This window comes from Chiroxiphia lanceolata, chromosome 5 (assembly GCF_009829145.1).
Source record: "Chiroxiphia lanceolata isolate bChiLan1 chromosome 5, bChiLan1.pri, whole genome shotgun sequence".
Classification (NCBI taxonomy): domain Eukaryota; kingdom Metazoa; phylum Chordata; class Aves; order Passeriformes; family Pipridae; genus Chiroxiphia; species Chiroxiphia lanceolata.
In genome coordinates, this window is record NC_045641.1 from 68,236,788 (window position 1) to 68,249,490 (window position 12,703).

The following is a 12,703-nucleotide window of genomic DNA, read 5'->3' on the forward strand; positions in this document are numbered from 1 at the left end:
TAAGTGAATGCAAGTCTGCTTTCCAGAGAGGAGCTGAGGAATGTTTTGGCACACTGCAAGCAGTCCAGGGGCTGCTCATGGTAGCAGGGTTCAAGAAGTTATGCAGCTAAGCTCTGCCTGAGAAATGGCCTGATCCTGTTCTGCCTCATGCTTGATTAGCTAAATTCCTCCTTCTTAGGCCGTTATCATGGAGAAGGAAGATTTAGGAAGCCCACCATTCCTTTTGCACACCTTAGGATAAATTTGTTAAGCTGGCAAAACCCAAACCATTTGAAAGCCTAATGTACGTGATACGGTGGCTGTGGAGTGAATATGAACATCATCTGACAAACTCTTACACAAAACTTTCTTCCAAAGAAAAGTTTCATGGATGGGTGACTACATAAAGAAAACTCATGAAAGTGAAGGGATTTCCCAGACCAGAGCCAAATTAGGAACTGCAATGCACATCTCATCTCAGTGTGCATTAATGGGCGGTCATGACATGGGCTACAAGCTCTGAAAGCATTGCTGTGAATGCCCCGCACCAGCCTGTCATGCCCATATTTTCCACATGGGATTCTCCTGTGGAGTTGATACCTGTTTTCAAGGTTTCTTCTTCCTTAGGCAAATCCAATAACAATTTCAGACTTAATCCACCCCCGTTAGAACTGAGTCATGTTCTTAAATAACTGTATTTTTCCCAAATGTGCAGAGGCACAGATATACACAGTGGAAAAGCAGAGTAATATTTGTATACCTCACTATTTCAATTCCAAGATTTTATTTTGCACAGTAAAATGGTGCCAAAGTTCTCAGATTACTTTTTTTTCACTAAAATATACCTCATATTCTGAATCAACATGGACTCACAACTGAGACTGTAAATTTGCAAGAAACATGAAACTGTCCAATCAATTGTTTGTGAAATTGCTTCTATTTTTATATGTATGTGCTGTGCACAATAGTTTAATGTATTCCTAAAATAAAACTTTATACATTTTTGGTAGTGTTTTGACTCTAAGTTTCTCTTAATATTTGGGTTTTTTCCTTGATTACAGAGATTCTGTATTAACCACGTTCAGGGCAAAGAACGGCATCAGTGCTGGCACCCAGAACCCCCCATGCCCTGGGCTGCACCCAAAGCAGCGTGGGCAGCATGGGAAGGGGGATTCTGCTCCTCTGCCCTGCTCTGCACCTGCAGTGCTGCTTCCAGCTCTGGGGTCCCAGCACAGGAAGGACATGGACTTGTTGGAGCGAGGGACACCAAGGTAATCAGAAGGATGGAGAAGCTCAGCTGTGAGGAAAGGCTAAGAGAGTTGGGATTGTTCAGCCTGGAGAAGAGAAGGCTTTGGGGTGACCTAATTGTGGCCTTCCAGGACCTGAAGGGAACCCACAAGGAAGATGGGGAGAGACTATTTCCAAGGGCCTGGAGTGACAGGAGAAGGGGGAATGGTTTCAAACTGACAGAGAGGAGGTTTAGATTGGGTATTAAGAAGAAATTCTTCCCTGGGAGGGTGGCGAGGCCCTGGCACAGGTTGCCCAGAGAAGCTGTGGCTGCCCCATCCCTGGAAGTGTTGAAGGTCAGGTTGGATGGGGCTCTGAGCAACCTGGTCTAGTGGAAGGTGTCCCTGCCCATGGCAGGGGGTTGGAACTGGATAATCTTTCAGGTCCCTTCCAACCCAAACTGTTCTATGATTCTATTCTGCCGTCTGAGGGCCGTTTAACGACTATGGTGCTAGAGACAGCTAAAAAGAGTCTGGCCTCCTAAGGCTGATTACTGCCATTTTAATCAGCTGTTATTCCTATCATTATTGCCCTCTGGTGGTTATTTTGTTAATTTAGCAGCGAGATGTGAGAGATCAAGCATGGATTCTGTACCATGGACCTGGGCACAAGTGAGAAAGGAGTCTCCCGTCTCATGGCTGGTACTCTTTAAATGCTTCAGGCCCTCACTGTGTTGGTATCTGTTGCACCATTATATAGGGAAGCCACAATTTTAACTGTGAAGCCACCACACAATATTTGAGATTCAGGTTTCTCCTTGACAAGCAACTTTTCGTAGCATTAGGCAGGTAAATGGTTCAGGAAAACTATTTGGTTTTTGCTCCAAATTTTCCAACTCGAAGGTTTGCCAAGGATTTTGCAAACATAAAACCCGAGCCTAGGCCTCGATGGCAGTGCCATACAGAATGACTTAAAAGACATAGGCATGGGCCTGTTGGAGCAGATCCAGAGGAGGGAAACCAAAATGATCAGAGGGTTGGAGCAGCTCTGCTGTGAGGAAAGGCTGAGAGAGCTGGGATTGTTCAGCCTGGAGAAGAGAAGGCTTTGGGGAGACCTGAGGGTGGCCTATCAGTATTTGGGGCCTATGAGAAGGATGGGGACAAATTTTTTAGTAGGGCCTGTTGCAATAGGACAAAGAGTAACGGTTTTAAACTAAAAGAAGGTTGATTCAGACCAGGTATAAGGAACAAGTTTTTTACAGTGAGAGTGGTGAAACACTGGCACGGGTTTCACCTGTAGATGCCCGGTCCCTGGAAACATTTCAGGTCAGGTTGGATGGGGCTCTGAGCAGCTCCTAGTTGCAAATGTCCCTGTTCATTGTAGGGTGATTGGACTAAATGGCCTTTAAAGATCCTTCCCAAGCCAAATTATTCCATGGAAATACTGTTTAGCAGCACGGAGCACCTTGAAAAGGAAAGAAGAAAGCACAAGTTTTTTCTAAATTATACTGGAGAGATTTTAAAGCATGTTAAGAAATCCTGTTTTTCCTGTTACCTCACTGAGTGCATTAATACAAATCATGCTGTGGTGCCATAAGTGATCACAAATGATACAATCTCCAGTTCATAGAATCACAGAGGAGTTTGGAAGGGACATAAAAGATCATCTTGTTTTAACCCCCTGCCATGGGCAGGGACACCTTCCACTAGACCAGGTTGCTCAGAGCTCCATCTAATCTGCTCTTCAACACTTCCAGGGATGGGGCAGCCACAGCTTCTCTGGGCAACCTGTGCCAGGGCCTCCCCACCCTCCCAGGGAAGAATTTATTCCTAATATCCAATCTAACCCTACTGTCTGTCAGTTTGAAGTCGTTCCCCCTTCTCCTGTCACTCCAGGCCCTTGGAAATAGTCTCTCTCCATCTTCCTTGTGGGCTCCCTTCAGGGTCCTGGAAGGCCATCATTAGGTCTCCCCAAAGCCTTCTCTTCTCCAGGCTGAACAACCCCAATTCTTCACCCTGTCTTAGTAGCAGAGGTGCTCCAGCACCGGGGAAGTTCCTTAACTACTAGAGATATTTTTAAGGATCAGGAGCTCCAGGGGTCTGGCTGCCAGGGGGCAGTGTGCCACCTGAGGAAACCATAACTCTGGGGGTAAGGAAATACACAGCGAAATTCAAAACCACACGGGGTTCATTCACACTTAGAAACAAGAATATTGTTAAGAAATGTACTGAACAGAGATTTACCCCACCAGCAAAAACTAAAGCATCACAGTAATGTCAATTCTCCACCAACTGCTGAGCTAGCAGTTTTTCTAGGAGAGCACCAGGTACTAAGAGTTTTGTGGGGAAAGGGTTAACATTATACAGGAACATATCCCAAGGAACTATGGGAGATGTAGTCTCCACAGCAAACCTCTGGAAACAGTACTCAACAGAGCATGGAAGGACTCGCTAAGAACTGTGATGGGAAATACGGGATGTCACGGGAGGTTTATAAGGGCTTGTTAGCCCGCGAATAAACGATTTATCAGTTGCACATGCATCAGTTTGGTCCGTGAAGCTAAATGCTACAGAGTTTCATGAACAAATATAGCCATAGCTTTCCTCAATGGAAAAAAAAATAGGCTTCCAATTCAGAAAAAAAATCAAACCAAACCAAAACATCAACAAACAAAAACCAAACAAAACCCGCAAACAAAGAAATCTAAAACCAAAACCCCAAAACGACAGCCCAAAAAAATACAACAAACAAAAACCGTTCAGGTAAGTTGTACAGGTACATCAGAAAAATGATAACTGAAAACATTTTGATTTTTCTGTAATTTTCACTCATTTACTTTTTAGATCAATAAAATTTATGGTGGAAAACATCAAATTTTATTTAATAGGTCCTTATTTTCTGCATTGTAGGAAAAGGAAGAAATCCTTCTAGTTTACATGACAGTTATGTGAGACACCTTAGTGTTAATTCTTTTAAAAATGGGAATGAACAGGCTGACACAGTCTGAGACCACTGTACATTATGTCCATAAGTGTCACCTGACATTTAAGGTTCAGGTTTGCTCAGTGTGTTTGATCCAGGCCTCCAAGAAAGTCTCCATGATTTTCTGTGCTGGATCCCAGCACTGATCCTACGAGTGGGAGAAAGGAGTGGGATGCATCACTTAAATCTCATGGGGACCTGAGGACCCAATTGACTCTTGGATCTTTTTGTCCTTATTGGAACTTGTTGTTGCCCATAGGAGGTCTCAGTATGGATGTCACAGGGTGTCCAGCAGCTCTGGGATGCCTGTCCCCAGCTTCTCCCAGTCAGGAAGAGGGACTGGCTCTGCTGTAAGCCAGCTAACCCCAGCCTTGCAACCATCTACCTGTTTCCCCCCAGGCCCACCCAGCCCCTGGGGCTGAGAAGGGGCCCAAACCCAGCCCTAAATCGCTCCCTTTCCACTTTGCTCTTTCCATTGCAGCTGTACACCCCATAAAATCCCACAGGTGCCCCACATCAATCTCATCCCTCGACTGCAAGTCTCTCCTGATCCCAGCTCTGGCTTGGCAGGGGCTGCTGCTGGAGCTCCAAGGTCACTATTTGACCTTAGTGGCCCTGACCAGCCTCACCTGGGACCTCCTGGATTGAGATACATCCTCATAACTCTGGAGATGAACGTGTTTGCCTGGAAACTGGCAATATTAGGGAGAGGCTAATGTGAATTTCCACCATTAATCTTATTTTGGAACTGGAGGAGAAAGACCTTTTCCTCTAGGAAAAGGTTCCCACAGGGGTTCTGTAACTGCAGCCAGATTTGCCCCCTCATCTCCTCCAGGATGAACAAACCCTACTCCAACAGCCTCTCCCTGTACAATCTGTGACCAATCTGGACTTGCTCCTGCTTCTTAAATCTCTCTTGCAAATGGACCTCAAAATTAGACACGTTGTCTAATGTGTGTCTGATCTGGGGACATTTTCTGCCAAAGGGGAAATTAATACATCCTTCAAGCTGTTGGATGTGTTTTTGCCAGTGCAACCGAGGATGCCATTGTTTTATTTAATGGTTGCATTGATAGTCTTCCTTACTAAGAGGTAAGTAGTGCTCTTAATAAAGAGACCCAGAAGGCAAGGAATGGCAAAGGCAGAGTGTGTAACCCAGGGATTCCCCCTCCAGCCTCTCCAGGGAACAGCCAGACATTCATTTAAGGCAGAGCATGACAATGGGGTGAGGCAGTTGTCTGGATTGCATTAAGTGATTTGCAAACAAATTAAAATATTGTGAAACTGTCTGGTCCCCATGGAGCTTAGCAATGCCCAATCCCATTCCCACTGTTCCTAAGGAAAGCAGTGGATATTCAGTACCTTTTCAGACATTTGGAGGCCATGATCTGAAGACCTCTCAGATTAATAGTGCTGGTCAGTATTTGCCATCTAACTTAAGATATGCTTATAAAAGAAAATAAACAGCCCTAAATCTCTTCCGCATTAGGTTTTTTTTTGTTTTGCTTTGGGGTTTTTTTGTTTTACTTTTGGCGTTTCCTGAAGCCACCCTGCTCTGCATTGGTTTAAGCAATGAAGGAGACACTTAGGACCAAGTTATTTAACTACAGATCACTTCGTTCCTTGGAAAAACGACCCAACTGCAAGCTCTTGTGCCTCATGTTTGGAATCACAGTGACTCAGCAGAAGCCAAGAGGACATTTGGTTCCCTTGTCAGAACCTGAGAGTAAAGGAGGAAGTAAGAATCTCTTCCAGCTGCTGGGTAACTGAGGAGGAGACTGAAGCTCAGATAAACAGTGTGGGAATCTCTAGGTTTTATACATGTAATGCAAACTGGAATTGCAGTTCACTGCAGTGACCAATCCTGGCTGCGGGAATAGCTGTCACTGGGAAAAAAAAATCATAAAAACAAACAACCAAGTATGCAGCCACAAGCAGAGATTTCTTTTTTTTTCCCCTCTCCAGCCAAGCTCTGCATCCAGCTCAATCCAAAAGCATGTTTGTTTTGGAAGCCATAGTCTACTGAAAAGTGTTTGGCCAAAATCCAAGGGGCCAATAAGTCCAGATGAGCTGAACAAGCTGTGTCCTTGGATCATGAGATTTGAACATATTATTCAATCCTGAATCTCATGCATGCATATTACTGCTGACTATTTTTTGTCACAGGGTGTGGACAAAAATGCCTTGATTAGGACAAAATTTTTTGTCCCCTAAATCAACTGTTTACAATTCACAAATTTATTATGGGCTTGTGATTTCATGGCCCATAGCTCACAGCTCTGGAGTAGCTTCTCCAAGGACAACGTGACCATACCAACTTACGTCAAACGAGCAATCAGCAGCGATGATGGATAAAACAACAGAGCTTATAATTATGTTTGTCTCTGGGTCGTTTGGAGGAGAGTATCTCTTTTTTTTTTTTTTTTTTATTAAATGAGAACTGATCCATCCTGAGTCATTCCAGGTGATTAGAGCCTGTTTGTTTTTTTTCTGGGGTTGCTCTATGACCTGGGCTCAGGACTCACTGGTCCAACATGAATTTATTGAAGAAGCAATAAAGCAAAATGATGCAAAAACATAAGGAAGGGAGTTATGATAACTAGCCTAGGTTTAACTCAGTGAGATCAATAGCACTTTAACTACCTCAGTTATCCAGTGAGGGACAAGCCAGCTTGCATTCACCACAGGGGCAAAACACAACAAGGGGCAATGGCTTAAAACTGACAGAGGGTAGGTTTGGATTGGATATCAGAAAGAAATTCTTCCCTAGGAGGGTGGGGAGGCCCTGGCACAAGTTGCCCAGAGAAATTGTGGCTGCCCCATCCCTGGAAGTGTTCAAGGCCAGGTTGGATGGGGCTCTGAGCAACCTGGGATAATGGAAGGTGTCACTGCCCTGGGTACGGGGTTGTAACCAGATGACCTCTAAGTTCCCTTCCAACCCAAACCACTCTGTGATTCTATGATAATGTTGATTTTGCAAAGGCAACAACTACAGGAATAGAAACTGTGGGAAAGGGGACGTGTGTGGGGCATGCATGGGTGCCACATTCTGTAAACCTTGAGCAAATCTGCAGGCACTGTTTTTGCACATTCCAAAAAGAAATTGCAGATTTTAAAGAAGAAAAAGTTAATCTCAAGTAGGATTTATTTCCTACACACCTATAGCAATCAACATGCAGGTCCACAGGCCAGCTGGGTGACTGTGGAATTTCTTCTGTATGAAATTTCTTCTGTATGTTTGCGTTTTGCACAACCTCAGTCTATGCTGAGCTGGCCATCAGATGGTCAAGAAGGTGTTAACTTGAATTAATTTCCATTTTTTTACCAGAAGTGAAGACTGGGGAATGAATCAAGCATGGAACAAGGGGTGAAGAAGTGACACCAGTGTCAAAGAGACATAGTCATGTTCAGGGTAGGCAGATGGACTAACTAGCCTCTGGCATGTAAGAAGGTCCATTTGGGATAATGGAAAAGATAATAAAGAAGAATTTTTTTTAAAATTAAAAAAAAAAAAGAAAAGTGTTAAGTTGCATTTCTAAGTTTTTAAAAAATTGTCAATGAGGAAATCTTTGCTTTTGGAAAATTGGGCAGTTTGATGAGAGTCCAGAACTTCAACAAAAATGACAAGAACAGTCTGGTTTACTTATTTGAAAGAGAATGTGTTTCTCAATCAGTCCTGGTGTGGCACCAGCTTGTGACAGCTGTGAAAATGGCCAAAGATCAGCAGGGCCCAGGTGAAGGATCAGTGTCCCAGCAGCTGATGAACCTGTGCATCCAGGGCACAATGTGACACTCAAGCTCCTCCTTGCCAAGCAACGTGACAGGCTGAGAAAGCAGTATGAAGAGCTACTGTGCCTACAATACACCAAAAAAATACTGTAGCTGCAAATCTACCTGAGAAACCCAAATCAGAGACAGAGTTCAAGACATATCTTTGCCAGACTTCCATCCAATCTAATAGATCCTAATCTGTGTGTTCCAGGTGCCCCCATCACAGAAACACCTCCACAAACAGAAACCAGCTTCTGAGCAAAGATGAGCTAACACAGTTTAGGTGAAAAAATGAAGTCTCTGTTAGTTATCTTGCCCTGTCCCTTGCAAAGCTTGATCTCCATGTTGCTTTAAAGGAGTCCAGAATCACATACTGGGCTTGTAGTAGCTTAGGAAATCTTTCTACTTTCCTTGCATTAGAAGTACTGGGTACAAGTACAATGCTTGGTTCAGTCAGAAGTTTTCTTCATTTGCTGTTTAGGTTTTAAGGTTAAAAAATTACTCTTAAAACTCACAGAGAAAATGTTTCTATGATCAAGTTTTAATTTCAAAGAGATCTCACTAAAAAAATAAGTCTCAGAGCTAAAGAGCAGCACCTGCAGTTGCATTGATGTAGCTTTAATCACACCAGTCACATGCTCTGTTATTCCTGCCCCCAGAAAAAGAGCCCTTGGGTGATGATGATGTTGTCAGCGTATTTTGTCTTTTGAAAGTTTCCTAAGCCTTTTTTTATCTCTTCTTCAGGGAGACAGATTTAAGTGAAACATGTGAACCCGAGAGATTGGAATAGGTTTAAAACCAGGTTAAAATAAGGTTTATTATTTACCCTAATTTTCTGTCTAGCCAGGGGAGATAATCCTATTAGTTTATTGGAAGCTGTCAATGAATGCAGTGGCATATATCATATATCAGAGAAATAGGTCAGAAGGAACTCCTGGATGTTTCCAGTCCAAGCTGAGATAACAATGTTGGGAAATAGGAAACTTTACATAAACCAAAGAGTTTTCCCCAAATAAAATGGTCAGTCAGCCTGCTTTTAGCCACCATGCAGTGCATTACAATAGGAGATGGATGACTGAATTGACTTTCTTGTTGAGGCTGTATATCTGTGTCTGTGGGATTCCTTAGCACCTGGAAGCAAGCACACCACGCTTTCCCACGTAAGACACACTGCCTAGGCAGGTAGGTGAGCAGAACTGGGTGTGCCAGTGACAGACAAACTGTAGCACAGGGCACATTTCAGAATCTACACAGAGAAACTTCAGCCCTTCCATGCCACCTCATCAAAAACAACATTTTGTGGCCTTCCAGTACCCAAAGGGAGCCTACAGGAAAGATGCAGAGGGACACTACAAGAGCATGTGGTGACAGGACAAGGGGGAATGGCTCCAAACTGACAGAGAGGAGGGTTAGATTGGATATTAGGAAGAAATTCTTCCCTGTGAGGGTGGTGAGGCCCTGGCACAGGTTGCCCAGAGAAGCTGTGGCTGCCCCATCCCTGGAAGTGTTGAAGGCCAGGCTGGATGGGGCTCTGAGCAACCTGGGATAGTGGAAGGTGTCCTTGCCCATAGCAGGGGGATTGGAATGAGATGATCTTTAAGGTCCCTTTCAACTCAGGCCATTCTATGATTTTCCGAACTTGAGGGTATCAGCAGCTCTCATCACAGACTGCAACCACTCTCTCTTCCACAATACCTAAGAAAATTCAGACCCCTTAAAATGTCAGAAACACTCTCTGTTCCGAAAACAAAACCTTTTAGGGACTGGTTCAGCTTTGACTGGGAGCTCTGCCAAGGATTTCAGCTGGAGGAGGAATGAGGCCCTTCATTTCTGTTCCTCAGAGCAAGCACATTGCAACAACTGCTCGTACACCCTGTGGTCACAAACCCAGTGGGCTGTGCTTACCTCATTTGTTTCACGTAGGTGAACTTAGCCAGGATGTTTTCTTTAGTCGTGGGCAGTGTGACAAGAATGGGACATCCAAATAAGGTCACTCAGGATGTGTTTAACAACACCGGGTAAAGTCTGTGGCAAAGGCTTGTGCACACACACACACACACACACACACACAGAGCATCCACTCTACATACCCTTGGCTTAGTGCATCATTATTCCTAGAATAACTTCTGGAGAGGCACTCCACCCTTGTGCTTCCAACCCTGAAGATGTGATTGTCCCAGAGCCACTTGTCACAGTGATTTTAAGGAAGGGGAGGCAGAGGGAAGGGCCCCTGATTTCTGTGGTCTCTTTTGGAGAGATGTGACGCAAAGAAAATTATTAAAGGCAGAGGCAGCTTCAAATCTGTCAACCTAAACTGCCTTGTGATCTTTGAAGCTTCCTGAAGCCAGCACAGACACTCGGCACAGAATTCTGCAAAAGGGCAAACCACACACCTGTTTAAATATAAGGCAATATGTTTTATTAAGCAAGAGTGCTACAGATGCTCCTACATGATGAAAGGTAGTCCAGCACTGCGAGGGAACGTGTGATTTTGCTCGTAGGAGAATCCTGGAAGGCTGAGTAGAAAACTCCTTTTTATTAACCTGCAAATTTCTAATGGTCCACAAACTACTTCCAGGGGGTCTGCAAAAAGTAACTGACAGCAAGTCACTTGCAGTATCTTAAATTTGTTGCGACAAAAAGCTTGCCTTTCCCTTGTAAGTCCTCTGCAGCTGATTTAAAGTGATAAGCAATGAAATTAAGGAGTTACTTCCCTTGCAGCAGCACAAGGGATGACACACAGTTGCTGAAATGGGGGTTTTACAGATCTGAGATGGTAAGTTTTGACTGAAATATGAGCTAGAGCTGAAACACAAAGCAGTCAAAATGGAGGAAAGTCAGACCCCAAGCTGCTGTTTTCTGTGCACAGTTTTGGATATAATTTGCAGTTAAATGAGCACACCAGCAAAGTATGAGCATTACAGCTGAGAACTGAGAAAAGCCATCTCAATTCATCAAACATCGCAGAACAATATAGAAACCTGAAAAAGCAATATCACTATATGTGGTAAAAGTTGCAGAAATATTATTACTGATGCATCAGTATAACAATCAATGCAAGACAAAAAAGGCTGCCATCACTTCTCTTAGACTGACAGGCATAGCTGGAGAAGTAAACAAGCTCTCATACACCTGGTTACTCCATCAACAGCTGAATGTCTAGGAGAAGATAAGTAAAATACCAACAGAAAGAATAAATGGATCAGCCAGAAATAAAAAAGAAATGCATTGTTAAAAAAATCCACACAAAACCCCAAACACATGCAGTGGGCATTTATAGGTTTAAAACAAAACAAACCAAAAGTCCACGAAAAAGCAAAATTTGCATTATCATCCTCACAAGCAGAGACTTGAATAAATTCACTTTAGCCCAGCAGCTTAAACAGAATTTAGGAAAATCTGGAGTTTTGTTGACCCAGTGGGAAACTTATGAAAGTGCTAAACAGTTTAAGCATGCAAAAGTAATCTTTACATCTTTGACATATATAAAAAAGAGAAACAGCTGCTCACAACTGACGTGTGTTTAAATGAGGTTGAATCAATTTTTTAAATATCTGAGAATGTTTCCTCTGCCACCAAGACACCAGAGGGAGATCAGATCAGTGAATGCTGGCAAGTCCAGGAAAGTGTCATGGTGAATATGAAATATCAAACCAGAAAAACAGCATCCACCAAGGAATCATGAAATATTCCAAGAGGACACACTATTCTCTAAGCAGCTCTGGCAGAAGCTTTTGCAATTGCTCCTGAATCCATATCCACATTTCCATAGGAGTCTGAATAAATGGGGAAAAATAAAACCATGGAAAGCAAAACAAGAAAAATCTCCAACACTTGTTTTAATATCAGAGTAAAAAGTATGGGTGGATAATTTCAACAACAAATAGAGAGAACGCTTTTAAAAAGAGAAGAAAAAGATAGCTCTCCTTTCCTTCACAGCTATTTTTTAAATTAAAGCCTTTCAGATGTTATAACCAGTAAAATATCTGTAGCCTGGACAGGGAAGACAGCTTTGTCAGGCTACTCAGTTTAAGACCTGACCCTTATACACTTTGGCTAAAAAGTGCTGTCATTTACACAGGTGAATATACACTGATGCAAGCCTCTGGATTTACACAGGTGTGGCAGAAGGATTTGGCAGGCTTTTGCTAATTTTAAACAATTAAAAAAAAAAGAAAAAGAGATTCACTTTTGCGCTGGGTTACAGTTGTATCAATCCACTAATGTTATCAATCCATTATGTGCTGATGGCACCGCTCCACAGCTCGTTAATGAAACTCAGGATTTTTCATGCTGTGTCCAACTAGAGACTGTAACCAAAACTAACACTGCTACAATTAAAATCCTTGGGTTTCATCAAAGCAAATTATTCATTTATTGTTTGGTGCTCCTCGGTTTTATATTAATTTTTGAAAGGAATCTTAACACAGTCTCGTTATGGAACCCGTTACTCCTATGATTCCCCCGTATACAATGTCCCATTAGCACAGCATTTTCATACAATAAATAGAACCACATTTGTTTTTAAAGCAGATTTGTTTGTAAAGACACAGATCATTGGCAGGACAATTGAGAAGCAGGGCTTGTATCTTGGAACACTTTTTACACCACTATCCACTTATTACTTTTTAGCTTGGTCCCTTCCAACTCAGGATATTCTATGTCCCTTTGTAGCTCCTCCAAGCTTGCCTGTTGTACCTGGAATACTAAAAATGTGCCGATATGAGTGATTTCAGGTTTGATT

General features: G+C 43.0%; 1 protein-coding gene across 1 annotated transcript in view; it reads right to left on the bottom strand.

Annotated features, from left to right (window-relative positions):
• The window catches only part of TIGAR (TP53 induced glycolysis regulatory phosphatase), a 45,080-nt gene that overhangs the window by 11,701 nt on the left and 20,676 nt on the right, over positions 1-12,703 (bottom strand). The gene's annotated exons all lie outside the window — the stretch shown is intronic.